At 34.3% G+C, this 27,600-nt stretch overlaps 1 long non-coding RNA gene across 1 annotated transcript in view; it reads right to left on the bottom strand.

Moving 5' to 3' along the window:
* Positions 1 to 519: 519 nt before the first annotated feature.
* LOC148126409 (uncharacterized) overlaps positions 520 to 27,600 on the bottom strand; it is a 148,854-nt gene continuing 121,773 nt past the window's right edge. The window contains exons 10-12 of the long non-coding RNA XR_015743244.1: positions 24,909 to 25,092; positions 5,249 to 5,343; positions 520 to 4,540 (exon numbers count right to left, since the gene is read on the bottom strand). This is a non-coding gene — a long non-coding RNA (uncharacterized LOC148126409). The remainder of the gene's footprint in view (positions 4,541 to 5,248; positions 5,344 to 24,908; positions 25,093 to 27,600) is intronic.

The following is a 27,600-nucleotide window of genomic DNA, read 5'->3' as shown; positions in this document are numbered from 1 at the left end:
GCAGATCATTAATTTTTTATTTATTTTTTTAAATAAGCCACTCTAAGATATTTCCCATAAAAATGGAAAGATAAATGTCTCGTTCCTAGCAAAGTTAACTATAATGGAAAATATTTGTATCTCAGGATTGGAATGCTGAGGAAATACCAAGATCCTAAGAATAATAAAGTTCCAATCTCAAAGGGGGGAAATCTATGCCAGATCCTTGCAGTATGCAAACAGAATGATTTTATTGACACCAGTTCGAGCATCAGAATCAGAGGTGGTATTCAGCAGGTTCTGACCAGTTCTGGAGAACCGGTAGCAAGATATTTGAGTAGTTCAGAAACTGGAAAATACCACCTGACTGGCCCCACCCCCATCTATTCTCTGCCTCCCGAGTCCCAGCTGATCGGCTGGGTCTTCTTTTGTTGCCTTGTAAAGGAGAATGGAGCTGGAAAGCAGGTTAGTGGTGTGGAAAGGGAATGAGGATTTTACAGTATCCTTCCCCTGGAAGGGAGTGGGAATGGAGATTTTACAGTATCCTTCCCCTGCCATGCCCACCAAGTCACGCCCAAAGAACTGGTAGTAAAAAAATTTGAATTCCACCACTGATCAGAATGGTAAACCTAGGTATATGAATAGGGTGAACTCATTGTTTTCCTGATGTGGTTCCATAGGTAATATCAACATAGAGCTTGAACGTAGCAGTAGGAGTCTTTCTCTTTGAATTCAGTGAGTGGGAATTGTTTTAATTTAAAATACATAGAGAGAGAGACACACACAAACACAGAGAGACAAACACATGGAGGGAAAATAGGAAAATAAATGCCATTTCATGCCTTCCTCACTTTTGTCTTGTAGCAACAAGTCAATAATGCAAAAGAATTTACAGAATTCGGTCCTGAAGTATTCCATCATCCCCATACCATGGTTTTATATTTATCTATATAATTTTAAACCAGATTATTATCAAGTTTGCATATTAATAATGTACAAATACAATCAGTTGAGTCCATCCATTCAATTTTACACAATGTGTACATATCACAATAAACTTACGAGAACAATAGAAAGGAATATTTTCAGCCAAACCCTTGCTTAGTACAGGACTAGATTCCACTTGAACAGATCAAATTCAGAGTAGATTCCATTTGAACGTTCACCATTTCTCAGAATAATTGTCCTATCAAACTGTGCTTATTGTTTTTAATATGCAGCTACATTCTGTGAGTTAAGTTCACATTACATTCATATATCTGTCTTGAATTTTGGAACAGCAGAGAACAAGTTTTCACCCTTGTCTGTACCCTTTCAGATACATTATTTGAAGATTTCTATTAAATATTGTCCTTAATATATTCTCTCCAAGATTAAACATTCCCAGTTTTTCACTCTTTTTTTGCAGGATTTAATTTCTGGTTCCTTGATCATTCTCATTGCTTTTTTCTAAACCTGTTTTAGTTTGTCTGAATCTTCTTAAAAGTGTGATGCCCAAAACTGGAGGTAAGTATGACTTACGTACTATAAAACTATATTTCCACTGTTGATGTAACATAACTTTTGCTGTTTGCTTTTGTGACTGCAAAGCTGACTCATATTTCATACCTACTGTGTTATACCATGACCAGACTGAAAGCATATCCACACTGGAATGTTGTGTCTCACCTGGCCATTACATTCAGTTGAAGTAAATATATATTTCATTGTCATGTTTCTATTAATCTCATTTCAGTCCTATAATTTATTCTGTTCTTTTCAGTTATCTGGTGGAACACACAGGCATTCATTAAAGTGGCTTGACAAAAATAGGAATTAAGTGCCTCGCTTTTTCTTCATTATATGCTAGCTTTTGATCTATTTCATCAAGCAGTGACTTTATTGTTCCTTTTATTTTAAACAATTTTAATCTTTGTCCAACCTCAGCTCATTCTAAAGTTCAGCTTTTCTCTAGTTTCAGACTTCATGACTGTAATCATTTTAGTGAGCTGTTTCTATTTTCATTTTCTATATGTGCTCTTTTTTCATTTTCAGGTATAAAGCTTTGTAAAAATGAACATTGGTTTCATCTCCTGTTCTCCATCATTTTTCTTCATTAGAATTATTTTCAATTGTGCTTATTATTGTGAATTTGCTTTTTTTAATGAATTTCCATCTACCTTAAGCTTTCCTTTCTATTAGTTTGTTTTTCTAATGAATCCTCCTTATCATTTTCTGGGTTTATTAAAACCCAGTCCATTCATTTTTTTTTATATTTCAAACCCCAAAGAAAAGTATTTCACTAACATAAGCTGGTTTCCTGGAAATACAAATAATATGTTATAATGTGCTTGCTATTTTCACTTCCTTGACTACATGTCCCAAGTGATTAGTATCAATTAATAGCCTAGAAGAGCTATTTTTTGCTGTTCTAGGCTATTAAGAATGTCCTCTATTCTCTGAAGAAAAAAAATGTTAGCATGTTACGAATTTTCTGGTAGGACCATGCTTAGCAGAATTTGTCTCTCAACTGATGTCAGGGTTATCAAAATCCCCCATCATTTATCACTTCATGTTTCTTTGACAGATTTTTTGGAATGCAGTAATCATATTTTATCTCTAATACAGCTCATATTAGATGCCCACAGCAGTTTTTGTCTTTATCCCTCCACATATTTGAACCCAGATACACTCTACAGCAGTGTTTCTCAGCCTGAGAAACTTTAAGGTCTGTGGACTTCAACTTGCAGTATTGCCCAGCCATACATCTTAAATCCATGCATCTTAAAGTTGCTAAGGTAGAGGAACACTGGTCTATAATATTGGCAAATTAAATTGGATTACTGAACAAGCTTAGATACTTTTAACATAGCAACTAATTCTTTTCAATTGTGTATGCTTCTTTTGAACCAATTGCATCTTCAATTGCTCAGTTCCAATCACAGAAAGCATCTCACAAGGTCTCCATTATATCTACTGAATCTTATTTCTTCCCTCGACTAAGAGTTCAAGCTCAATTTATTTGTCTCTGGTACACTATTAGTAGGTATGATGGTCATACATTTTATTTGAGTGGTTAATAGCATCAGTCTCTTTTCCTTCCACAGTGCTCAAGTATTTATGTGAAGTCCTTCCTTCAGAGTTCTTATCTTCAAGCCCAAAAGGATTACATTTTAAAATCTTCTGGTCAAATTTGCCATGCTTCAGCCTGTCTCATACAAGCAGTCCATTACTCTGATAATTAAGACTATTGTTCCAGGAATCTAATCTCTTCCATCATCATCAATTGCCTAACCAGACATTCATTTGCAATATTCGTCTTTCCTACTCCAATCGTTTTAGATTGCAGGGAAAATCACCCAAGATCAATACCACCACATCCTTCCATCATCTTGAGCTTCCTTCAGCATCCATATTCCTTGAAGTATAATTTATTTCCACATAAATTAGATGGAAGAGTTATCTGTCTGTGGGATTCATAAATCTTGAAAGTTAGTCCTGAGATATCCTTGATATTTATTTGTAGCAGATAGTTCATATCATAAACCAATGAGTCCAAATAGCATACAGTTTTTTAAAAAAGTAACAAGACACCAACCACCACAATTCTTTCCTTTGTGTGATCAAAACATGAATAGAATGTAATTATTAGTTCCAGAGATTTGGAAATCATTTAGTTAGTTATTGATTTGATTTATGTTTGTTTGATTTGTGAAGCCCATTCAATTCAGATAAGACCGGGTGGCTTATAAAATATCAACCATATTTAAAACACAATTTAAAATATAAAAAAATGTTACAAAATTCCTAGAGAAAAAAAAATATTAAAAAGCAAAACAAAACATAACAGGATTTCCACAAGCCCTCTAATCCCAGGCCTGGAACACAATCAGATCTTAAAGGACTTTAAGACATTTGGAGAATAAGAGCCATATGTATTTCTGAGGGATTTAGCATCCTGCTTGTTTCTTTCTTTTTTCTTGATTTGAAGATTCAAAGTTTACATCTTTGAAAACCTGAACACTGTTTCTTAGTTCCAATGGTGCAGAATACTGTCTGTTTCTTGATTCTTGCTATTACTGTTGTCAATTAACCTTCATTCTTTATTTGACAATCTTCCTTATGGTAAGTTGTTTTCAATGTTAGCTTCTACCTTAGGAACTCCTTTATGGTAACCAATAAAACATCCTTTCTTATTAGGTAACTATTTACTACTATTCTTTGATTTATTCTTCAAGGGCAACTACAGGGTGCACTTGCTGAATACGTAGACCAGAATGTTGTCAACCAGGAACATAAATAGACACGAGCACTGCAAGTAAAGGATTTCTCATCTAAGGATCTTCATCTTCACTGTTGTTTCTTAAGCTTTTACCAGTTTTACTGCAGAGAAACATATAATCATAAAATAATAAAAGTTGGGAGAAGTGGCCATTAGGCCATTGAGTCCAATTCCCTGTTCACTGCAAGAATCGACATTAAAGGAGATGGATGATAGTCTCACTCTGTTAGGGAGGTTTTTTTCTCATCAATATTAAAGTGGAATTTGTGTTCTTGTAATTTAAATCCATTATTCTGTGTCCTGCATTGTGAAACAAGAGAGAACAGGATTTCTTCCCTAAGACATTTTTTCTGGTATTTGAAGAGTGGTATCAGTTTCTCTCACAGTCATCTTTTCTTAAGGCTAAGCATAATGCTGTATCTCTTTCAGTCTTTCTTCAATTATTTTAATTTCTATTCTCCTATCTTTTTTCCCCCTGCTCCCAAATGATCCAGTTTTTTTTCTGAATCCAGCCCAGAACTGGACACAATATTTACCAAAGCTGAATAGAATAGAATACTAGCTTCAGTGAGTTTGGAAATTAAACTTTTCCAAATTGTAAAGATTTGTTTGTTTTCTTTGCATAATATTTCACTGCTGGTTCTCATTCTTTTGAAACTGTCTATTCTATACATAATTCAACTATATCAATACTACCAATTCAATGTTCTAGATCTGTGCATTTGATTTTTAATTTCCTAAATGAAAACATCTGCAAAGTGCAAATTTGTGCAAAGAGCAAAAGTATTAGACTTAATTGTGTTATTTTTAACTGGTGTCTCCAAGCTACAAAAACCATTTTATGCAAAGGAATGACCTTGGGAATGGGAGATGAATGAATGACTGAATGAACAATTTAGAAGAGACTTCAGAAAAAGATTGTTCAATCCTAAGAAAGAGGAAAATAGGAGAAATAAATTTGAAATAACGCCATGTTGAATTTATTTCATTTAAGATAGACAAACAAACCTGTTACAGCCTTTCAAGATTCTTCTTCTTTTACTCTCCAACAATGAAAAGCAATCCTGGAATCCTTGCTATTCCTGCTTCTTGAACCTGCATACCTCAAAGACATAATATTTCTGCCTTCAAGAATATTAACTATCCTCTCCAATTTTGTATGATTTGCAATCTGAAAATTATTTTTCCTTTTTATCAAAATCCAATGAAAATATTGAAAGTCAGACAACCCAGAAATCATTGAGATTTTTAATATGGTTTTCAAGTATAATTTATCAACTTGATTGTCATGCTGTACCCTTAACTGAATTGCTAATCAATGTATCATACTGTACTTTATGACAGGTATGCTTTGCTGAAGTCATGGTATATTCTATTTACAGCATTCCCATAATTTACTAAATAAATTACTCAAAAAATTAGGTGTTTGGTATAGCAATATTTGTTATTGATAAATTCATGATGATTTTAGTTAATTACTGCTTTCTTTTAGAATCTTATCTATAATTAAGATTGTCCCAGGTATCAAACTGATTGGTTTTTAATTTGTGGGATCTGCCTTTCCTCCATTTTTGAATATTGGGCATTTGTTTCAATTATTCAGGATTGCTCAAAGATAAAGTATGGCCAGACTGTAGATAGTTGCTTCAGTACCCTAGAACACACTCTATTTGGTTCCAAACTTTTTAACTTTTTCAAACTAAGGAGGTATTCTCATTTCTCCCTGTTTCATTATAAGTTTAGTCAAATATTTACTTCTCTTTTAGGAGGGGGAAATTTTAGGGATTTCTCTTTAAATTCCTCAGGCAGCTTCCATAGGCTAAAATTGTTTGGTTTTGTTACTCGCTTGCTCAGTGAGAGAAGTAAAATGTAGTGTCAAAAACTCAAAATTGTATTCAATTAATTAAAATGCTGTTAGCAAATTTACACATGTATAATGGTGGTTTAAACTTTTAAGAATAAATGTATTACTTGGGACTGGACCATACACTGATGTTAACGTTACATTGAAGTAACATATTTCATCTATTGTTCTTTCATTCTGCTCATGTACTGTACATCTACTTTCATGAAGATATATTATGGCTTTACACTAGTTCATTGCTGAGAAGAATGCTTTTCCTGCCTCCCATCCCATGAAAAAGTGATGTTCTAATCCAGACAATTACTTTGATGGGTTGTTAAAAAAAGAGAGTAAAAATAAAATAACTAAAATATTCTAATGTTATCATATACTTGACAAAGACAGTGAGTCTGAAATCAATATAAAACCATGAAACTTGGCTTTATATATGGCTTAAGCATAAATCTATTCATACATACATGCAGCAAAAGAAATTTAAAAAAAAATCTAAAAAAATATTATGGTAGAAACCAAAAATTAAAGAATACAACGATAATAAGAAGTTATAAATGTGGAAAAGATTATCTTTTGCTAGTGTCAAGAGTTGATCTTTGGGGAGAAATTGAGACAGTAAAAAAAAGAGAAACTTGAGTCAAAATAGAAAGGCTACAACAAAAGAATATCTGAATTCTTTATGAAGACATACTAGAAGCTATATACCACATGCAGTAACCTGATTAGTCAACAATATCTTGAAGAATTCTCTACACATTAACTAGTTATTTGTCTTAAAATCTGATGGAAAGGCAGATGTGGTGAAGTCATGAATCATATGTCTCAGCAAAAGGAACTTCATAATGTCCACTTCTAAATTAGGGATGCTTTGCCTTGGCAAATTCACTGACTGTAAGTGCTATTATATCTTACATATACCTTCATATTTGTTTTGAATTATTTTTCTACTGTAACTGTCCATTTTATGATATTATTTATTTTGTATGTATTATGACTTTGCTATATTTTATTGTTTGTTTTATGTATTAGCTATCCTAAGTGGTAGGTAGGCATTCAAAGAGCAAGAAATATTTTAAAAATATAATAGATGGTTCCAATTGCTTTAATATATTCAATTTACCAGTTTAAAGCAGTTTCACTTACAGCTGCTTCCATACTGACAGCTGTTAAGATAGCACAACTTAGAATACTTTTTCCTCTTCTCTACTATAGAATACTATAGTATTATAGAATACTATAGAATACTATAGTATTATAGTAATACTATAGCATTATAGACTCAATTCATTTATCATTTGCTTCTGCTACATTTTGGTCTCTGCTTTGCTATTAATTAGAGGTGACTGTAGTTTGATTAATTGCTAACATATGTCATATATTCACCATATGAGGAACTGCCATCTACATTTTTCCACTTATTGAATGCCTGATCCAATGGACATAAGCCAAACATTGTTTTTAAATAACTAAAAACATAATCTTATCATAGAGTATAATATGGATATAATCAGAATACAATATGCTAATTCATTTGAAGTGTTAAGAATTCACTGAAGTATGCAATAAGAATAGACCATAATTCCCAAGGTAATGCAAGCAGGGTCATATAGGCCATCAGAATGTTTTTGTATATATCATATAGTACGTTGAAGTTTATGCTCCATGTTTATTGGCAAACTCCTATGTACCTATGAAATTAAAGAAAAGAATGCAGCATCTTATCGGAAAATTAATAAGCCTGATCTAGTGTAGGGTATGTATAAGCCATTTTAATTTCACAGGTTTCCGACATGAAAACAAATGAATTTGCAATGGATGGTTATGGCCTCATTACTGGGTGTTTTGAAACTATTCCAAACATTCTAGAACAGTATTTCTCAACCTGTGATTCGCAGACTCCTGGGGAGCCATGATGTCATCACAGGAACTCCACAAAGGCTTGAAGAAATTTTATGATTTAAATCTTAAGTCTTAAGGGTCCATGACCATGGTACATGGCCACAAAAGGTATTTAAATGAGGTCTGTGGTGAACAAAAGTTTGAGAAACACTGTCCTGGAATTTTTAAGTTCTGATTTGAGTTGGAAATATGTGGCTAAATATCAAATTAAAGCCTATTTATGAGAAGATTAGTTCAGCTGTTTTTAACTTGTAATAGTTTATTGAAATGAAAAGTTTCAAGTACTGAAATTCAAACTCAAAAGCTTTTGCTTATTAATAGTTTAGATGATATCTATTTGAGTAATGTTAAAGCATTTAAATAAAAAACTTGTTCTAATGAAAATATACTTAAAATCATCCTTTGTATCAAGGACCTTGGCAAATGGTATTCCAGACTTTATAAAAAAAGGAAATAATGAAATTATAGACTATATCTGGATATGTTTTTGGAAAGTTGCAGCTATTTAAAAATAAGAGAACCAAAGATATTGTCTGCACTGACAGGCTACATCACACTAGTATGGATAAAAGCCACTTTTAGATGATTCCACTCTGTAGTCAGACTGGGACAACTCCGGATGGCCTGGTCCATATAGCCAGCTCACCATCAAGAAGTCCCCTTTGCCAACTCATCACTGCCAAGTCATCACAGGACAACTCAACACAGCCAGTTTGCCCCAGGGACAACTCACTGAAAGCAGCCAGAGAAAGAATCAGTCTGATGAGCAAGTGATGGGTAGAGTGCAGACTGGTGGCAGCGGCTGGGGGTTCCCACCAGAAAGAAAGCTGGACAGACGAGCAAACAAGTGGGTGGGTAGAGCACTGAGCAGCAGTGGCCAGGGGGGCAGGGGCTTCCCTTTTTCGCACACCTCTTCTGCCACTGCTACTGATGCATTGTGTTCTGGGTTATCTGGAGTTTGAGCCACTTGGAGTTGGGGCAATTTGATAGTGGAGGAGGTGTTCAGACCATTCAAGGGTAGCAACAGTGGGAGGGTGGAGAAGTGGTGGAGAGGTGGTGGAGGCCAGGTACATCCAATTTTACCTCCTGCCAACACTGCCACAGCAAACCATTCAGTGGGGGCAGTGTTAGACTTTGGGGGGGGCAGTAGGGATGGGCAGTGGGGAGGCAGCAGTGGTCAGGGGTATCCCATTTTCACACTCCCCATAACTGCTTCTGCACCACCACCCCAGAACATGACCACTACTGAAGAGTCTGAACTCCATATGGGCAAGAGCTTGCTGTGGAAGCAGCAGCGGTGGTGGCAAAGGGTGTGAAAATGAGAAGACCTCGGCCTCTGCAGCTCCTCTGCACTCTGCCTACCCACCTGTTTGTCTGTCTGGTGGCCCGGCTCCCATTCTGGCTGGATTAAACACCAATATAAAAACCATAAAAATCCATAGCGGAGATATTGTAACACCATCAACCACAACCAATACAGCACTGCACAGGCTCTACCACCTTTCCACATCCTGCTTATGAGCTTTCCATGGTCATCAATTTGATGCTGTGGGAACATAATGCTAGACGTTGCTCTTTCATCCGTTTCAGCTGGATCTTTTAAACTTTGCTTAAAAAAAAAAAAGCTTTCCTAACTGACATATTTGGATATATTAATGTCCAGATACTCTGGATATTCTAATACTGTCTCTCATCTTCTTTGTTCTATATAAATTTAACCATCTTCATAAACAGAGAGACTAATGAGCACTATAGGAAAGAAGCCATGCACTAAGACTGCATGTGCTCTACAAATGAATTTTGAATGCAAACATAAAAAGAAAATAAATGTTGCCTCAGAACATTTGTAAGTGGGATTTGTTCCTGCAAGCAAAATGATGGTTGTAATGAAGGTCTACTAGAAAAAAGTTATACTCTGGAAAAAAAGTAGATGCTTTCCTTTGCTGGCTGTAGCTAATTTTCTTTTAATATATGGTTTTATGTTATACAGCCTCTGGTAGTAAGTGAAATATAATTCTAATTAATTTTTCCTATGGCTGTAGACAAATCAATAACTGTAAGGATCCCAAGGGGAAAAACAAGCAACATGGTCTTCTAGGTTCCTAACAAATGCAAATAAAATGACCTTTTCTTGACAACTATGAATATTGTTCCACAAATTTACTACTAAAATTGCTGCAATCAGCAATTCATAATGCAAATACAGAGCCAATAATCTTAAATAATTGTTCGTTGTGGCAAAGCAGGGTTTAAACTTCTACCAATTGTTGCAAACTTCAATCAGGAATGCTCATATGAAACGACTGGACAATCGAACACTAAGAATCTCATTATTTTCATTATAAATTTGTACCATAACAACAGATACATCATTGCATTTGAGATCTACTTTATTTTATATTGGAAATATGAAACTATCAATTGATATTAGAAAGAAAAGTAGTGACTCCAGAAGATATGAACATGTTGTTATGTTCAATCTAGAGATTTATTATCAACAGCAATATACACATTGTTTTCTTAATGGTTGCTTGGGTAACTAGCAGGAAGTTCCAGTGTGGTGGACTGGACTGAGAAGTAAATATATATTCACACACATCCAGGAAAAGGCAATGGCAAATCATTTTCCCATTACACCAAGGAAACCACATGGATGTGTCCATTAAATATGATCCAATGTTATCTTTCTACATATATCACAAATTACCAGAAAATTTTATCCCTGGTTTATGGGATAAGCAATTCAATATACTATAGATGATGAATAAAACAAAAAAAATTTAAATCCCATGATTCTCTTCCTTCCTCACTCTTGACAGTTCCATTTCCTACATGTGGTTGCTAATAAGTTCTTGTCAGACCTTGCAATATTCTGACAAAATTATATAATCATAGAATATGAATTTTGAGAGGTCAGATTTGATTGGACACATGTTTTAAAATATACAATAAAAGTAAAATAGAATTTATTACAAATGTATGTTCATAAGAAAATATTCTATAAAAGCAAGACATTGAAATAGAGATGAATGTTTTTTTTTTTAACCTATGAAGGCTGTTAGGCTATCGAACAGGAGCTGATTTTTTTAAAAATTTCCTTATGATAAATTCAGTTAACTTACCGAAGCATGTTGGATCAATCATAACAAAAGAGAAATTTGACTAATGTCTATGTGATTATAGGCCACATTATGTGACACATATGGCATACTAAACTGATCTAAACAATCTTTTCTTGATGACATCTGAAAAGATATCACAACTCTCTAATACTTGCTATTCTTTCATGTTCTGAATGAATCCCTATTACATCTCACTCAATATTGATCTTTAAACCATGTCTCCCAATCCGTTTCCTTGTGTGGTCACTGAACAGTATAAAAGTTCAATAGGAAGATCAGCTGCTCATCCACTTTTTTTGCTAAAGCAATTTGTATTATGGATTTACTTTAGCAGTCTACAGTGGCAGTTGCTGTTTTTACTATTTAAATGCTTTGATTATCTGACCTTGCTTACTTTATCTTTTTAAGCGATGTGTACTGGCTTTAAAAGTTGATCAATAATGGGGGATTCCTCCACCGCATTACGCAGAAATCAATCCTGATTTGGGCTATTTGTATTTGCTCTTACAAGTCCATCTGTCTATGTTAATTTTATATTTTCTCTTTCTTTCATAAGTAATTTGAACCTATAGTTTCAAGCAGATATTCCTAGGTTTCAGGGGAATACAGGGACTATATTTCAATGGAAGAACTAATTCAGAAAAGTTGTGAAATAATTCCTTAAAGAATTTTAGGTTGATGTGGCCTAAACTTTGAGGTTCTGCTACCACAGCAGTTTGGATTGTAAATTTCAGACAATTCCTGTCAACTTATTACACTGCATTTAATAATACTTGAAAAATTCTAAAATTTACTCATCTTACTGATTTTCAATTAATTAATTTGATGAGTTAAAGTACTTATAGTCCCAGTCACCACAAGCTCATGTATCAATTGTGAAAGGAGTACTTATTGATCAATAGAATAGATATCTCAACTCTCTAATAATTGCATTGCTAATATAGATAATGACAGGGATGGTGTTGGTGGTAGAATTAAGTACCAAAGGATTGAAAACTTTCAATATCATTCTCTCAGGACCTACTACAGAGCTGTCAATCTCGTGGGCCATGAGCCAGATGCATCACGTGCTGGCCACGCCCACTCGGTTTAACAAAGTGGGAAAAACTCACGATAAGTCACGTAATGACACTATGACAATGCAAGTTCGACACCCCTGACCTAGTAGCTTATCTACTGTAGCTTATTTACTAACAGATGTTCACTATATAAATTAAATCGTATAATTGGTAATCAAGACATTAACATCTGTTAGCCCCCAAAAGGTATCCCCAAAGCTAAAAGCTTTTTGATTGATGCTTATTCACACATATTCAGTTTTATATGGTATTATATGAAGTCTTTAGTAAGCCATCTTTTCAATGCAACACATAATTTATTTCTTGAATTATGATGTTGGTGACTTTACTCTCTCATAGGACCAATTAGCCTTCAAGTAACCACAGTGTGTCCTTATGCATTGCACTTTCTTTTGACTCTACACAGTGGAATGTGGATTAGTAGCAGTGTCAATAGAAATGAGGGACCCCATAATTGGGAAAGCATAGGCAATTATTTGTAAAACATTATTTGCAAGGTCAATGAGCATTTTTCTCTGTTCCAAGTATCTTTAAAATTATTTTGAAGTTGTGTGTCTGTTAACATATAAAATGATTGCCATAGTTACAGAATGTAAAGATCACATTTCATGCTATTGTAAAGACTATGTCTTTGGTATGGCAACCAGGCAAAAAAAAATCCTTTAGTCAAAGTAGTACTCAGTGGGTGAATGGTTTTAAGAATATAGAATGTGCCCTAAATGGCGCATTCACTCTTTGTCATGCATTTAACAAAGATGGGAGAATTTAGAAAGTGCTATGCTGCGAAAAATGATTCCAACCCAGTTCAAGAAACTCCAAGATTACAAACACCCTTAAATGAAAATCAAAGTAGGGTTTTTTATGATTATATTATTTCCATCAAGCTGCAAGAGAGGACCTAATACTTGTGATTGGGAAGGCTGAGGCGCATGCAATTAAGCCATTAGATGACTCTCTGTTCCCGATATAGTTGGTCAGGATTTATACATTGAGCATACTAAGTGTCTATGGGCTAAACCATGTTTTGTGCTTATAAACACTATTTAGAAGACATGAAAACCCATCTAGCTTATACAGAATTTGTGATGGACATACACTGTATGGTCAGACATGTTACCAGATTGCTTTCAATCATCCCCAAGTAATCAATTTCACCTTTCCCTTAGATGGAATTTAAACTAATTTCCAAGTGAAATTTTAATTCTAAATGACACAATTAAGGTCATTAACATATTTTGGTGTAACAATCTATTTGTATAATTCTATCACACTGTATTAAACTTTTCTACATTAGGAAATATTCAAATTATATTGACTGTTTCTTATCAAATAACAGATTGGAGGAAAATGATTGGTTTTAGAGTTGTTTCTATTTTGCTTTGTTTGCATGTCTTATTACTGTTCAGTTTCTTTTTATCTTTTAAGTGTACATCACCTTAAATGAATTGATGAGCAGAAATCTGACACATGCTTTAAAATGAAAGGTGTTCATGCATCTTACCAATTATAAAATCCATATATACTCTAAGTCTGTCTGTATAACAATGGTGATAAATTTTGCTACAGTTGAAAGTGGAAGAGAGAAGAAAGGAACATGGTGAACCATGCTTCAATCAGAATAGAGCTGGAAGGGACCTTCGAGGTCTTCTCGTCCACCCCCTGCTCAAACAGGAAATCCTATACCATTTTAGACAAGTGACTGTCCAGTTTCTTCTTAAAAACCTCCAGTGAGGAAGTTTCTCCTTAATTCCAGATTGCTTCTCTCCCTGATTAGTTTCTATCCATTGTTTCTTGTCCTTCCCTCTGGTGCTTTGGAAAAATAAACTGACCTCTTACTCTTTGTGGCAGCCTCTCAGATACTGGAATACTGCTATCATGTCCCCACTAGTCCTTCTTTTCTCTAGACTAGCCAAACCCAAATCCTGCAACCGTTCTTCATATATTTTAGTCTCCAGGCTTTTAATCATCTTAGTTGTTCTTCTTTGCACTTTTCCAAAGTCTCAATGTCTTTTTTGCAATGCGCTGACCAAAACTGGATGAAGTATTCCAGGTGTGGTCTTACTAAGGCTTTATAAAGTGATACTAATATTTCATGTACTTTTGATTCTATGCCTCTGTTTATACAACTAAGGATTGTATTAGCTGTTTTGGCTACTGCTACACACTACTGACCAATGTTTAAATGATCATCCATTAGGTCTACAAGGTCCCGCTCACAATTGCTGTATTTTGAGCCAGGTTTTGCCTTATCTGTACTAATCTAATCTGTATTAATCTAAGTGAAAGCAAAAAAATTCCAATTCTAGAAATAAAGAAAGTAGTGAAAATACCAAACATAAAAACTAGAATTAGCTGCAAATCTACTGTTCAGGGAGCCATATATTTTAAAAATATGGCATTACAGATGCTGCTGTAAGTTGATACAGTACATTATGTGACCACAGTAACTTATGATGGCAACCTTTGCACTCTCCATTGTAATCAAGAATCAAGAATTGGAAGTCATTAAGCATTAATCATTGCAGGCTTGGCCCCTCCCAGTCCCAAACCTCTAAGTAAGATGTGGCACAGCTTCTGTCTCCCCCCAAATCATGTATCTCTCCTCATCTACACCTTTTTGGTCATCCTACACCATGCTTTTCAGAACAGAAAGCAGCCCTAGAACAACATGGCTCTGGGGCTACTTGCCATTCCTCAGGAGACTCTAGGACAACTCACTTTGGGATAACTCTCCATCGACAATTTGCGTTGCGACAACTTGCTGAGGGACAAGAGTTACACTGATATCAAAGGAATTGTGCAATATAATAATTAAAGGATGCCAAAGGAGAAACAAAATGAAATGTGAATGACAAAAATTACAATATTTTTATATTATTAAATAATAATAATATTACTATTACATCATCATTATTATTATTATTATTAATCTTGTGGTAAGTTGTTCCGTGGTGAGTTGGTCATGGAGAGTTGCCTGAGGCAAGTTGGCCGTGGCAAGTTGTCCCATTCTGGCCTCAGGAAGCTTCACCTCCCCCAGCCCACCCCAGCAAGTGCCATCAAACATTTGTTCACCCAGCTGCATTCTCTCTCCGTTCTCCATACCAAACTTTCACCTTTTGCTGTCTCCTTTTTGGAACCATCTTCCTTTCTATTTTTTCCCCTCTTCTTTCTGAAGACACTGCTGTCAGGACAGTTGCACTGTCTTCAGAATGTCTTGTTTCAAAGACAGCACAGCTTTATGAAGATAGTGCAGCCTTCAGAAATCCATACAGTATTTTTAAAGGCATTCCAAAAACAGCACAACAATGAACAAATGCTTGCTTGCACCTGCTGGACTGGCTGGCAAACCCATGTGAGGCTGGGTAGAGAAGGCAGCCAGGTGAATGAATGAATGCTTGCTGGGGCAGGCTGGGGTGGCCGAGGCTTGTCAGGGTTTGGCAAGCAACTCCAGAGCTGTGTGGATCTGGATCATACTTGCCATCCTGCACGCCAGGATAGGATATCAGTTCATTTTTTCAACACCATATAACTGAACAGTCACTGAATGAATATTCACAAGTTGAAGAATATCTGTAGTGACATCAACTATGCTACTGTACCCCACCATTGAAGAAGATGCTCCCAGTAGAGGTGAGAAAAGAACACTAGAAGTGTTTTAATCTCATCAGGGTCAACCAAGACATGATGATCACCCATCTGTTCAGTTAAAGAGAATAGGCACTTATATTGGGCACAGTGCTATATGCAAATGTCAGAGATATATGCTAACTTAAATGACAATGGCAAAGGCACATGTCATACTGTGTCAGTGAAGGAAAGCCGCTCCTGTATTTAGCAGAAAAAACACACAGCTAAACTGGCTAAGTGGTTGACAATATAGTGCCAGATTATGTTGAATGGTGTTTATAACATGACTAGATTACAGTCTGGTTGCTGATGTTGCCACGCAGACACAAAAAAATGAAATCTGCAAAGACAGAATTAAAATGGAAACATGAGATATAAGAAACGTGAACAAGGGAACATTCTGGGCAATGAAGAATGGAATAATTGACTACACATAATTGACTACACATTGACATCAGCTAATTGAAATGGACTGGGATTGATCAAAAGATCACACTATTTTCTATTCGGGACACAAAATACAAGGGAAGAATGACCTGCTTTGGTAGTCAAAAATAGTAGTTGAGAACAATGGAAATAGTAGAAGAATAGTAGAATAGTAGTTGAGTACAATGGAATCAGCAATTAAATAATATCAATTAAACTTTACAACCCCTTATCATTATGACTATCCATGTTTATGCTCTAAGCAACTGATACTGAAGAAGAGGGGGATGATGGGTTTTATGATCAAGCTGAATCTTAAATCAACAGAATGCAAAAGCAACATATGTCACTGGACACTGAAATTCAAACATTGGAAACACTGAGGAAAACATGTTTGAATATGCAGGTAATCCTCAACTGATGACCACAATTGGGATCGGAATTCCTGTTGCTAAGCAAGCAGGTTGTTAAATGAGTTGCACCCAATTTTATAACCTTCTTGCCAAGGACATTAAGCAAATCACTGCAATTAAGTAGATCATGCAATCATTAAGCAAATCCAGCCTTCCACATTGACTTTGCTTGTTGAGAACTACTGGGAAGATCACAAATGGCAATCACATGACCCTGGGGAAAGGTAACTGTTTTAGATGCATGCTGATGACCAAGTTTCTGAAATTTGATCATCTGACTGTGGGGATGCGGTAGGAGTTGTAAGTATAAGGACTGTATAAAAGTCACTTTTTTCTGTCCATTGTAACTTCAAACAGTCACTAAACTAATGGTTGTAAGTTGAGGACTACTTGCATAGTTTAGTAAATCGAAATGAAGCAGAAGAATGCCGTCAATTTCTTCCACTCCAAATATTTTTTCATTGTTAATACAGTTTACCAAAAATAAAAATGAGATTATTACAAACTGGGAGGCTACAGGAATTGATAGAATATCAATAGAAATATGGCAGACAGGAGAAATAAAATCCCTAAAAGGTCTAATCATACTATACTAGCAAATCTGGAGAATGACACACCAAGCAATTTACATGTCAGTACCAAAAAAGACTTAACAGTATTCAAACCATTGTATCTTAATTTCACATCCTGTCAAAATAGTAATTAGGATTATCCATAGATTAGAGCCCGACATGAAAAAGATGCCAAATGTTCAAACTGGGTTTAAAAAAGGCCAAGATACAAGACAGATTATTGTTGATATCTGTTCATTAACTGCAAAAGACAAAGAATGCCAAAAGAACCAAATCAACATATTTTAAATGATTATAGAAGGGCCTTCAATTGTGCCAACCATGGGAATCCCATAAAAATGAATTGCAAATTCTTGCAATGAAAATCAAGGATCACAGTGGAAAAATGGAACTTTATTTAAGTATAGAGATGACCTGTGGCAAACTACTGACCTAGTAGTTTGGCACAGGTCCACAACTGACAATAAAGTTAATGAGGTGGTGGAAGTTTCTGCTTTTTACAATCAATCATCAACAACAGAGGAATTGGTAATCAGGAACTACATCCCAGGACAGCACTTTGCAGAGAAACAAGGCAAACTTTGGAAAATATATTCATATGTTGTGATATATCTATGCTGCAGAATTCAAAAGTGTTCAGGCATTAGCTTTTCTATAACAGAAGCTAAAGTTGGACTTTAAAGAAACAGGATAGAAAGAGTATGGCTGCTTTTCAAATTTGATGTTGAAGAGAACTCCTGAGAATAATCGATGATGATGATGATGATGATGATGATGATGGATCAAGTCAGTGCTTATCATTATTGACAACATGTAGATTTTATCCAACCTGCTGCTTCAAGTCTTCCAAAAGTACTTCCATTATCATTGTAATTGAGTCCATTTTGTGGCTGATCCATTAGTTGGATCTATTAGTTTCTTGTTATCCATGTCACTATAGGTTTTATGATATTATGGAGGATAGGTTGATTAGATTGGATTTTTCCCCTCATTTATTCCGACTGATAGGATTGGTTGCTTTATTTTGGTCAACAATTGTATTGTATAGGCACATTGGGGCAGATTCCATCCTCTACTTTCTAATTTATATTTGTGTATTTAAAATACTTGGAGTTACATCTACACTGATTTAGTTCTTTAAGGTTTTGAGTACTTTAATTTTTTTACTTAGCTCTTATGTAGCTTCAAACTTTTAATGGATTAGACAAATAATGCAGATAAGTCTTTTAATGGCTATTAGCATGGTAGCTAAATTAAACCTTCATGTACAGATTCAATATCCTTGAGAAAGCCATATGCTGGGATCAGCATGGTTCATCTGGTCAGCCATAGCAATAAATTTATTATGGTCTCATCCAGGCATTTCTTTTATTCTTATGATATTATAGTACTAACATTTAATCTTCAAGTTTTATCCAAATTTAAAATAAATGCATTTTTCCATATTAAGTTAATTCAAAGGCATACTTAGCCAAGTATATTGTGCATGATGTAATCTAATTGATGTAACCACATGATGTAATTCTCATAGTAAGTGAAATATAATGGGAGCAGATGCTAAAGTGAAATTTTGGTGATGGAAATGTAGAAATGCAAACGTTTATGTATATGAGTTTAGAAAACATTGTTCTGTCATCATTGCAATTAAGACAGCAACATTTGAAAGACTTATGTTGACAAGTGCCTCCATATCAATATTTTGTAACCTAACTGATGACAAAAGCTGCCTGAAATTAATTTAACTTGCACTTTGGGACTGCTTCAGATGCCCCTGCAGGAATTCTAGTTCAGCTAAGCCTGAGATTCAATTCTTTATGGGTATGCTTTAATTCGTAGACTATTAATTGCCCTCAGTGTACATTATTGGAGATAATGTCCATTTGCATCATGAGATTGTTTTAAAATAAATATTATTATTTGCCGTACATAATTTTTAGCAGATATTCACATTCTTAATAATGTTAGAATTTGGGATATTACAAGACAGGGTTTGGCAGAAAGCCATTCTTTTCATTCCATCTGGACATGATAAGAACTGCTAAAATTGATGGCTGAATTTGCTTTTTTCTTTTCTGTCAATATCCTTTTCCTTTCTGTGATATGCAAGCCTGTGAATGGGAGTTGTCAGATTTACATTTGTCACAGTTCATACGCTTGGGTTTTTTTTTCAAAACCAGGGATGGGCTAAATGCCATCAATAAACAAACAAAAATAAAAAAAGTTAATATAGAAAAGTCATATTCTGTAAGTTTATTATAATGCTTACTAATGTAAAGATTTAAGACACTGTGGAAAGAGGTGATGTTCAATGTAATTAGGAAAAAAAAACACCTCTCTGCTATTTGCTAATTCAATAAAAAATGAGGAATTTCAATATAACCATCAGAACACAATTCTTCCTTGCCATATTAGTTCTAATTAAACCTGGTTTAGCGTTTAGTTTTACTTAAACCAAACTCTGGTTACTCTGCTGTAGCTATAACATATAATTGATGTAAGTTCTTAATTGTGGTACAAGAAACAATGCACAATCTATTCCTTTCTTAAAAGGGGTGGGAAATGAAATTGTGAAAGCAGATTCAGATACTTAAACAAACCAAACAAAGAACTGACTATGTAACACAAAAATGTCTCTCTCAGTGAATTCAGTGAAAATTAGACAGGCAAAATATGGCATATAAAAGAACCCTTATACCAACCATACCTGTTGTTATATATTCTAAAGAGTTTTCCTTAAATGGAATACTTGATATTTTAATTTCTTGTCTACAAAAATATCTGTTTTCTGGGTAAAACAAATTAAGACAAAAGTTAGAAGATGTAATTAAATTTTGTAAGCCTGGTATTTTTGAATGGCATTTTCTTTTTCTGACTGTCCCTGTAAAATGCAGTAAACAGCACAGCCAAGCATGAGGCATTCAGCGCCAAAATGAATGCATCACTCTCTGACCAGTCCTGAAACAGGCAAGTCCATACAGTTTTCCTCAAGTGGGTAAATGTTAAGAGAGAATAATCCAAGTTTCATGATGCAGCAGGACAAAGCTGGGTAGTGAAAATTATGTTGCAGTAGAGTCTTGAAAATATGACTGTAAAAGTTAATCAATAAAATGTCTATTCCTGTCTATTCACTAGAGGCCCCAGCTGCATAGCTTCACACAATCGATACTACAAATTATTACGATTTCCAGGTTCCCACTGGACATTCTGAACAAATCTTTCAAGTGTAACAGGCTCACATCGTGGGGTTGTTGTAGCCTGGCTTCCTTCCTCTGCACTCCCCACACTTCAAATTTTCGGTGTACTTCATCAGAAAAAGTAGCAAATTAAATATCTTAAAGCCTCTGGACTTTGTGCAGCAGCTAAATTCTGGATTATTCTGACTTTCTTTTGTGTTTCCTTGATGTTTTCTTCCAATATTATTTGAACTTATATTAGATAGTCATAATGAGGTAATCATGGAGGAGATAACTTCACATTTTATTTTGTACATGTGTGCAAACATGTCCCAGTTTTGAAATCCTGAATAACTGAAAAAAGGCCATAGAGATATCTACCTACATTTTTCATTCCTTTATTTCCTGAAGTATTAATTTCCCCACATCTATACATTTTTTCAATGTTTTAGCAATGTTTACCATGCTGACAGACTGCTCTTTGTGTTCTCCTGCCTTAGGAGAATGATTACTTCAATATTGCCCCAAACCTACTGTATTAAGTCTTTCTGGGGTGTTATACAGACACACACAAGGAACACCTCTATTTTCTCCCTTACCTCCCAGCTTCTCTATCGTGATAGCCTATCTTTGAATTTTGCTCCTCAAGAATGAGAAACTGTCTCCACTCTCAATCCTTTACTATGGATTCTCCCCTCCTCCATTTAAGGGTTCCATTCTTGCTAGAAATATTACCACTGTCCATTTGGTAACTGCATCCTTTTATAATCTCACTGCGTTAATGTGGTCAGCTGCTCCTCTTTAAGAGATATAGGAACCAGCCTATTTGCAGTCTCTGTCACTTCCCCCTCTGTTTATTCATAAACCTGCTCCATCCTGTTTCAACACTCAGCTGTGTTGTTGGTTTTTTAAAAAAGTATATTTTCACAATATTTGCATTTAAACTTGATATGCAATTTTATCTTGAAGTGCAGGCAAATGTTTTATTTTAAATATGCCTTTTTATGCACATTTTGCTGTTTGTTTTACCTCAGCAGCATATCAGAACATTTGAAAAAGTGTAAAAATCCAAGGAGAACAACATCCTAATCTTTGTATTAGTCTCAGAAGTGTAAACCAGGTTAGTTTGCTTGGAAGTTCAGATCAAACAAAATCTTTATGCATTTCTATTTGGTAGCAATCAATCAAGTAGTGAAGCCAATGTTATCACAGCCATTGCAATTGCACATAAACATAGGCTAGGAGATATGATAGTATGCTGCTTTTTTTTTTTTTTTTTTGCTTTGTGGCCAGGTGAAATAGAGAAAAGATTTTCCATCTGGGTAGAAGTACGGTTGTCAATTCAAATGAAATTTAACATGGATCAGCATCTAACCAAAATGTGTGGAAAGTTTAAAATTCTTTTCAGCTTTTAGGAAAATAGTTTTAGTGGCCAACTTATCAATTAATTTATCAGGCACCTTGGAAACTTTCTGTATTTTCTATTTTCACCATCTCTAGCAAGTGGAGTCCTTGGTAATCTGCCATATTAATATTACTAATAAAAGGCAGCCACTTATCACGTCTTTGAAGTGTTAAAATGTTACATTAATACACTAGTACCTTGGTACTCAACTTCTTTCACACTCATTGAATTTGGTACTCAACCTATTTTGACACAAAAAATTTGTCCCACTACTCATTTGTGTGGTACTTCCTGATGACTCACTACATTATTCCTTATGGGAAAAACCTGCTTGATACTCATCATTTTTGGTATTCATTGCCTCTCCTGGAACCAAGTAACAATAAGTACCAAGGTACCACTGTAATTATATATGAACAGAATGCTTGCAAATTTATAAAATAAATATATAACATGCTAGCAAATATTTAATAAGAATCTTTTATATATTTTATTTAAAAATAGTTTTTACTATCATTGATCAATATTAAAAGCACCTTCTTAACCACAGATGGTTTTGACTATATTTCTACCTTACATAACACAATTATCCATAGTTCTTAAGAATCTAAAAATCATTTTTACTGTTTGCTTATTATACTAACCTGGATTATGCAGCTTTAGTTGTCATGTTTAAGAAGTCTTGCTTTCCTCTTAACTTCTGTTCCACAAATAAAGCACAATCCTTATAAAGGGACTGAAAATGTTGCCTGAAGGAACTATGACACAACATGTATAGCAGAACCAAATTGAAATGATTATGCAAAATGATGTGAAATACTGTTCGATACTTCTCCAGTAATATGCAACTATCCCTACATTTTATTCTCTATAATGAGGATAACAGATCTATTTCATTACTTTGAAAAGCAACACTGTTTTCCAAATTATGGCATTATGAAGATACAATGCCTTAACTGAATTTTACTTTATGTTATCTCATCTCATTCAAGGTCTACTGCGACAAAGACTTTTGTTAGGGATACTTTTAAGATACAAAATAACTCGACCACCTTTACGTGCTTGGGAATTCATTCTTATTTGGTCCTCCTTATGTCTCCATCTATCCTTTCAGCAATTCCTTTACTTACTGGCTGGACAAACTGCAGCCCTAGGACTTCACATAACACTTCACATATTTTATTTTCTTCCATGCATCCATTAAACCACACTACCAAAATTTGACAGCACAATTATCCCATTCAGCAATGCTGTTTTCAACTGTTTGATGAAGAAAATAAAAATAATACGTAGTAGTTATTAGTAGTTTAACACAAGAAAAGAAAAAAGTCACTAACTCCTAGAAAAAAGTAATAGGAAGGGGAAAAAACCAGAAAGTTCTTGCTCCAGTAATTTTATAGAATAGAATCCTAAACTTTCCTTCTTTCCTTCACAACATTACTAAATGTTTCCCCCCACAGCATTACAAACATCTCCCAGTCACTGAAAGATTGATTGTGCATAATCTGTATCTATCAGCCTTGTGAACTTAACTAAATAGAGCTTTTTATATAGTGGCTCCCACCCTCTGAAATATCCTGCCAAATGATTTTTTTTTCCAGAAATCTCATAACAACAGGTGCTGTTCATATGAATGCTGTCTCAACTTTTTTTTGCTATTCCTTGAAATTATTGTTAGCACATGATAAGGGGATGAAAGGACACAAAATGATGATATTTTGAGTGTTTGTATCTATGAGACAGAAGATAATAGTTTTTGTCCATTTTCTACAATTTATATACTGTGTTACAAATATTTCTTAGTTCTTTCTCATAGTCATTTTGGGAAAATCCTAAGCACAACCTGTCCTCAACCTTGTATCTCATAGGTTCTAGTTTATATAATTTTAAATGATGGAGGCAAGGTTATATAATTTATTTTCCTTTTTAAAACTTGTTTGTTTTACTTTATGCTTTTTTTTTGCCTGTGAAAGGTTCTTGCTTATATGCCAGTACTATTTATATTACTTTCAATTTTTCCTGCTTGGGAACCTATTTTGCTATGATTAGCTTGTTCCTTGAGGTTCCTGGTAAATGATGAACCAGTTTGCTTGGCATTTTATATCGTAATTTCAATGAATGAAACTGTTTCAATCAAATATGGGGACACATAACTGGCACCATAAGGATATTTGATGATCTTACCTGATAGGTTCCGCGGAATAAATTTAATACTATTGTGATTTGATCCAGAGTAATAAAAGGTGTTTATCTTAGGGAAATATTTCACTTCTTACCACAAGTTTTAGATTAGTAAACTTTGTTGTCATCAACGTATCGGTGATATCTTAGAACTTTTGCAGATCACATTTACTTTATGAGAATGCAAACAATCCTTGAGCTGCTTAAACTGGAGGCACAAGGTAACAGGCTTGACCAAAAGAATGCATTATTCAGAGCATTTAATGTTAAAATATAGAAGAGAGAAACACATTCTGCTGAAATGCATACCTTTCATAAGTCACATAAAAACTGTACCCTGAATCATAAACAGCCTTTTTCATAAACATTAACAAATGTTTAAAAGCCTACAAGTTTAAAGTTTTCTAAGAGAGAAAAAAAGGAAGACGTAGAAATTGAGTTCATTTTAGCAACTTCATATGTTACTCGTTACTCTGACTAGAAGCTCGAACTCTTAAGTTTGCTTTAATTTGGGAACATCTTGCTTTGAGGCAGCTTCTTGAACGAAAAAAGACAGAGAATAGGAGCCATATGTAACCTTCAGACCCCAAAAGAAAGAAGATGATGAGAATGCCATTGGCACATAGACAATAAAAAACACCATTTCCCCTCCACACCAGATTTTCACATTTTCTAGAGGTGGGGAGAAATATCAAACAGCTGCTAGTTAATATCTGTTCAGTGGGGGGAAAAAATGGAAACTATTTTGAATGGAGAATCAGTAACTTACATTTAATCAATATATTAGTCCATTGCATTAACAAAACACATCACATGATCAAAACAAACTCTAAACACCAAACTAAAAGGATTAATTCTGACTTCTGGCTAGTCTTCAAGTCTTTCTGAAACATCAAAACAAACAGCAACTCACTTGTAATCATTAATTCTTCGTGAGAATCTATAATGCATATTCTCAGAGGCTTCAGCATTCTCTTTCTGTCATTTCCTACTGCTCTGGGAAACTGTCTCTGCTCCCTGCTTGCTTAGCTGCCATTGACTTGCTTTCAAGCTGGATTCCATTAGAAGTTTTTCATCTAGACTGGCGAATTCTTGGGCTGGAAGATAATAAAAAGCAAGGCAGTTTCCAAAGAAGCCAATGATAGGCTTTTTTGTGTGTTTATTTCTTTGTTTAATGGCACAGTTAATTAAATGAAACTGGATCTAAATTTGTATTTTATAGGTTTAAGTAAACCCATTATGTTTCCCAGTTATTAACAGACATAAAATATTTTTAAATGATTTTTAGAGGCCCCAAATTTTATTTTAAAATACATCAGTCATATTCTTGTTTGAATCAAGAAAATTCAATTAAATTCAGGGAGATTAATTATCAGGTAAATATTTGTAGGATTTTAGCTTTAATAGTTTAAAAGTGTCTGACTACTTCCAAATTCGTTATCCATGCAAACATACAATTTCTGGATTCATATTTCTTTAAAGCAGACATGATTTGTTTTATTTCAAAAATACCTTTCTATTAATAACTCTCTCTCCTTTTTCATTTTCATGTTTGCATTCTATGCCTTCTAAATAATTAAGACAGAAACTGGAAACTTCTGGGTCACTATTTTTTCCCCATTATGTAGAGTACCCCATACTGTAAACAAATTCTTTGCCAAGGTCATCCAATAGATGGCACTCTTTCATTAGAGCAAAGAATCTGGAGCCCTGCGTTTCAAGCTATCTCAGAAAAAAAATAAGCAATTTAAGACAAAGACATTTTTCCTTTGTTCTTTTGTTGACCAAATTCTAAGAAATATATACATATATAGGTGTATATTTAAATATTTGTCCTTTAGCAGAGATATACAGTTGACTGATTTGATGTTGATGCTGTTGTTTTTACAAAAAAAGCTTTTTTTAAAAAAAATACAGCCTCAGATATACAAATGTTTATTGAGTTATGTAGTTCAAGTTTAATGAGGTACAGAATTACATTTCAGAATAAACATGTATCAATGAAGAATGGTTTATTTTCAAAAGTGAAGCCTATTAGTAAAGGTTGTGCAAATAATACAATCTTAAAAAGGGAGAAAATGCTGAGGCACCTTGTTGAAAAAGCATCAAAGCCAAAATTAAGAAGGTCACATTTTATATATGGTAAAGTTTATCAAATATTATCCTTTTAACAATCCTATTTTATTCTGGCAGAATAATGTGTAAATTAGGCAATTAATTCAGAAAAAAAAGAAATATGAATTATATAAATCCAGTACTGTCATAGCAAAATTTGGCTGCTTTTTATAAATATCTTACATATTTCAAAACACTTGTAATTATCTGATGAGCTGACTATAAATTAAAGTATTTAGTCATCAATTAGGAATATTTGGAACAATCAAACCTGGCTTTCCTCTTCAATAAAAATATAGTTCTAAAAGCATTCTATGCTGTAACAATTGTATTCAAACCTGGCTTTTAGAAACATCTAAAATGAATATATTATATAATATATTTATATTATATTGTATTATTCATATATATATATAATATTATATATGCTGAGAGGTAAGATTATATTAAATGCAGCACTAGAGAGTAGCTCTAATGAAAATATCAGTGTATTTAGTTTAGAAAGGTGATGTTTTCCAGGCTGAAGTTGAAAATTGAGAAGAAAGATTCACTGCAATTATTAAATTTTTAAAAATGCAATTCAAATATCAAGAAGGGAAGAAGAGGGGAGAAAACTATTTTAGCATTACAAAAATACAAACAAATCATCTGGTAGCTGCCTACCCTCATACAAAGAAAGCTAGATGCTTGAATAAACTAAATTATTTCTTGTTTATTCTTAAACTCTAGGCTTGGCATTAAGAATATTCTATGCCATAAAATATTGTATCTATATATTTCAGGCTAGTTTGAAGATTGCCTTTTGAGAGAGTGGGGTGGATGACAAAATGTAACTGTTCAAGTAATTAAAATGATAAATGCAGGAACACTGCTGCTAATCTTTATAACTCCCAAATGCAGGTGGCTTTACAAACAATTCCATTTCTTGAAAGTAGCTGTTGTGCCTGCGAATTCTGCCTTCTGACTCGCTGGATCTGAGATAAAGCTAATTTGAAGTACTGCCTGCTATTTTTTTTTCCTTTACAGAACAACCCATGGATATAAATATCAAGGTTTGTACATTTTCTAGGGAACTTGCCCTTTCCTACCGATAAAGCCTATTTATGTTCCCAATTCTCTGAAGAATGTCTTCTAATTCATAGCGTGCTGGTTGAAAAGGGTTAAATTATTTTAAGTTTACCTATGCCTTGGACTTGAGCCTCTGCTGATCCCAAGCCAGAGGCACGAGCAGCTGCATGCTTTATTTACAATCCCTTTGTCAGACTTACAACTGCCTCAGGCTATAACATAGTGTACCTAATGTTCAAACTGGCAGGTAATCTTATGTCAAACATACTTCTTTGATTTAAAGTGATCAATAGATTCTTGTAAAGAGGTAATTTCTCTGATGTTTCCACCTTGCCTTTCTTACAGGTGATTCACACAAAAGCCTGCTTATATGATGTACAAACAATAAACAGAAAGCTATAATCATGTTTTTTCAGATGTTT

The sequence above is a fragment of the Pseudonaja textilis genome, chromosome 3 (assembly GCF_049901715.1).
Source record: "Pseudonaja textilis isolate UNSWEBS1 chromosome 3, rPseTex1.2, whole genome shotgun sequence".
NCBI lineage: Eukaryota > Metazoa > Chordata > Lepidosauria > Squamata > Elapidae > Pseudonaja > Pseudonaja textilis.
Note: the sequence above shows the minus strand (reverse complement) of the source record. Positions and strands in the feature narration are given on the sequence as shown.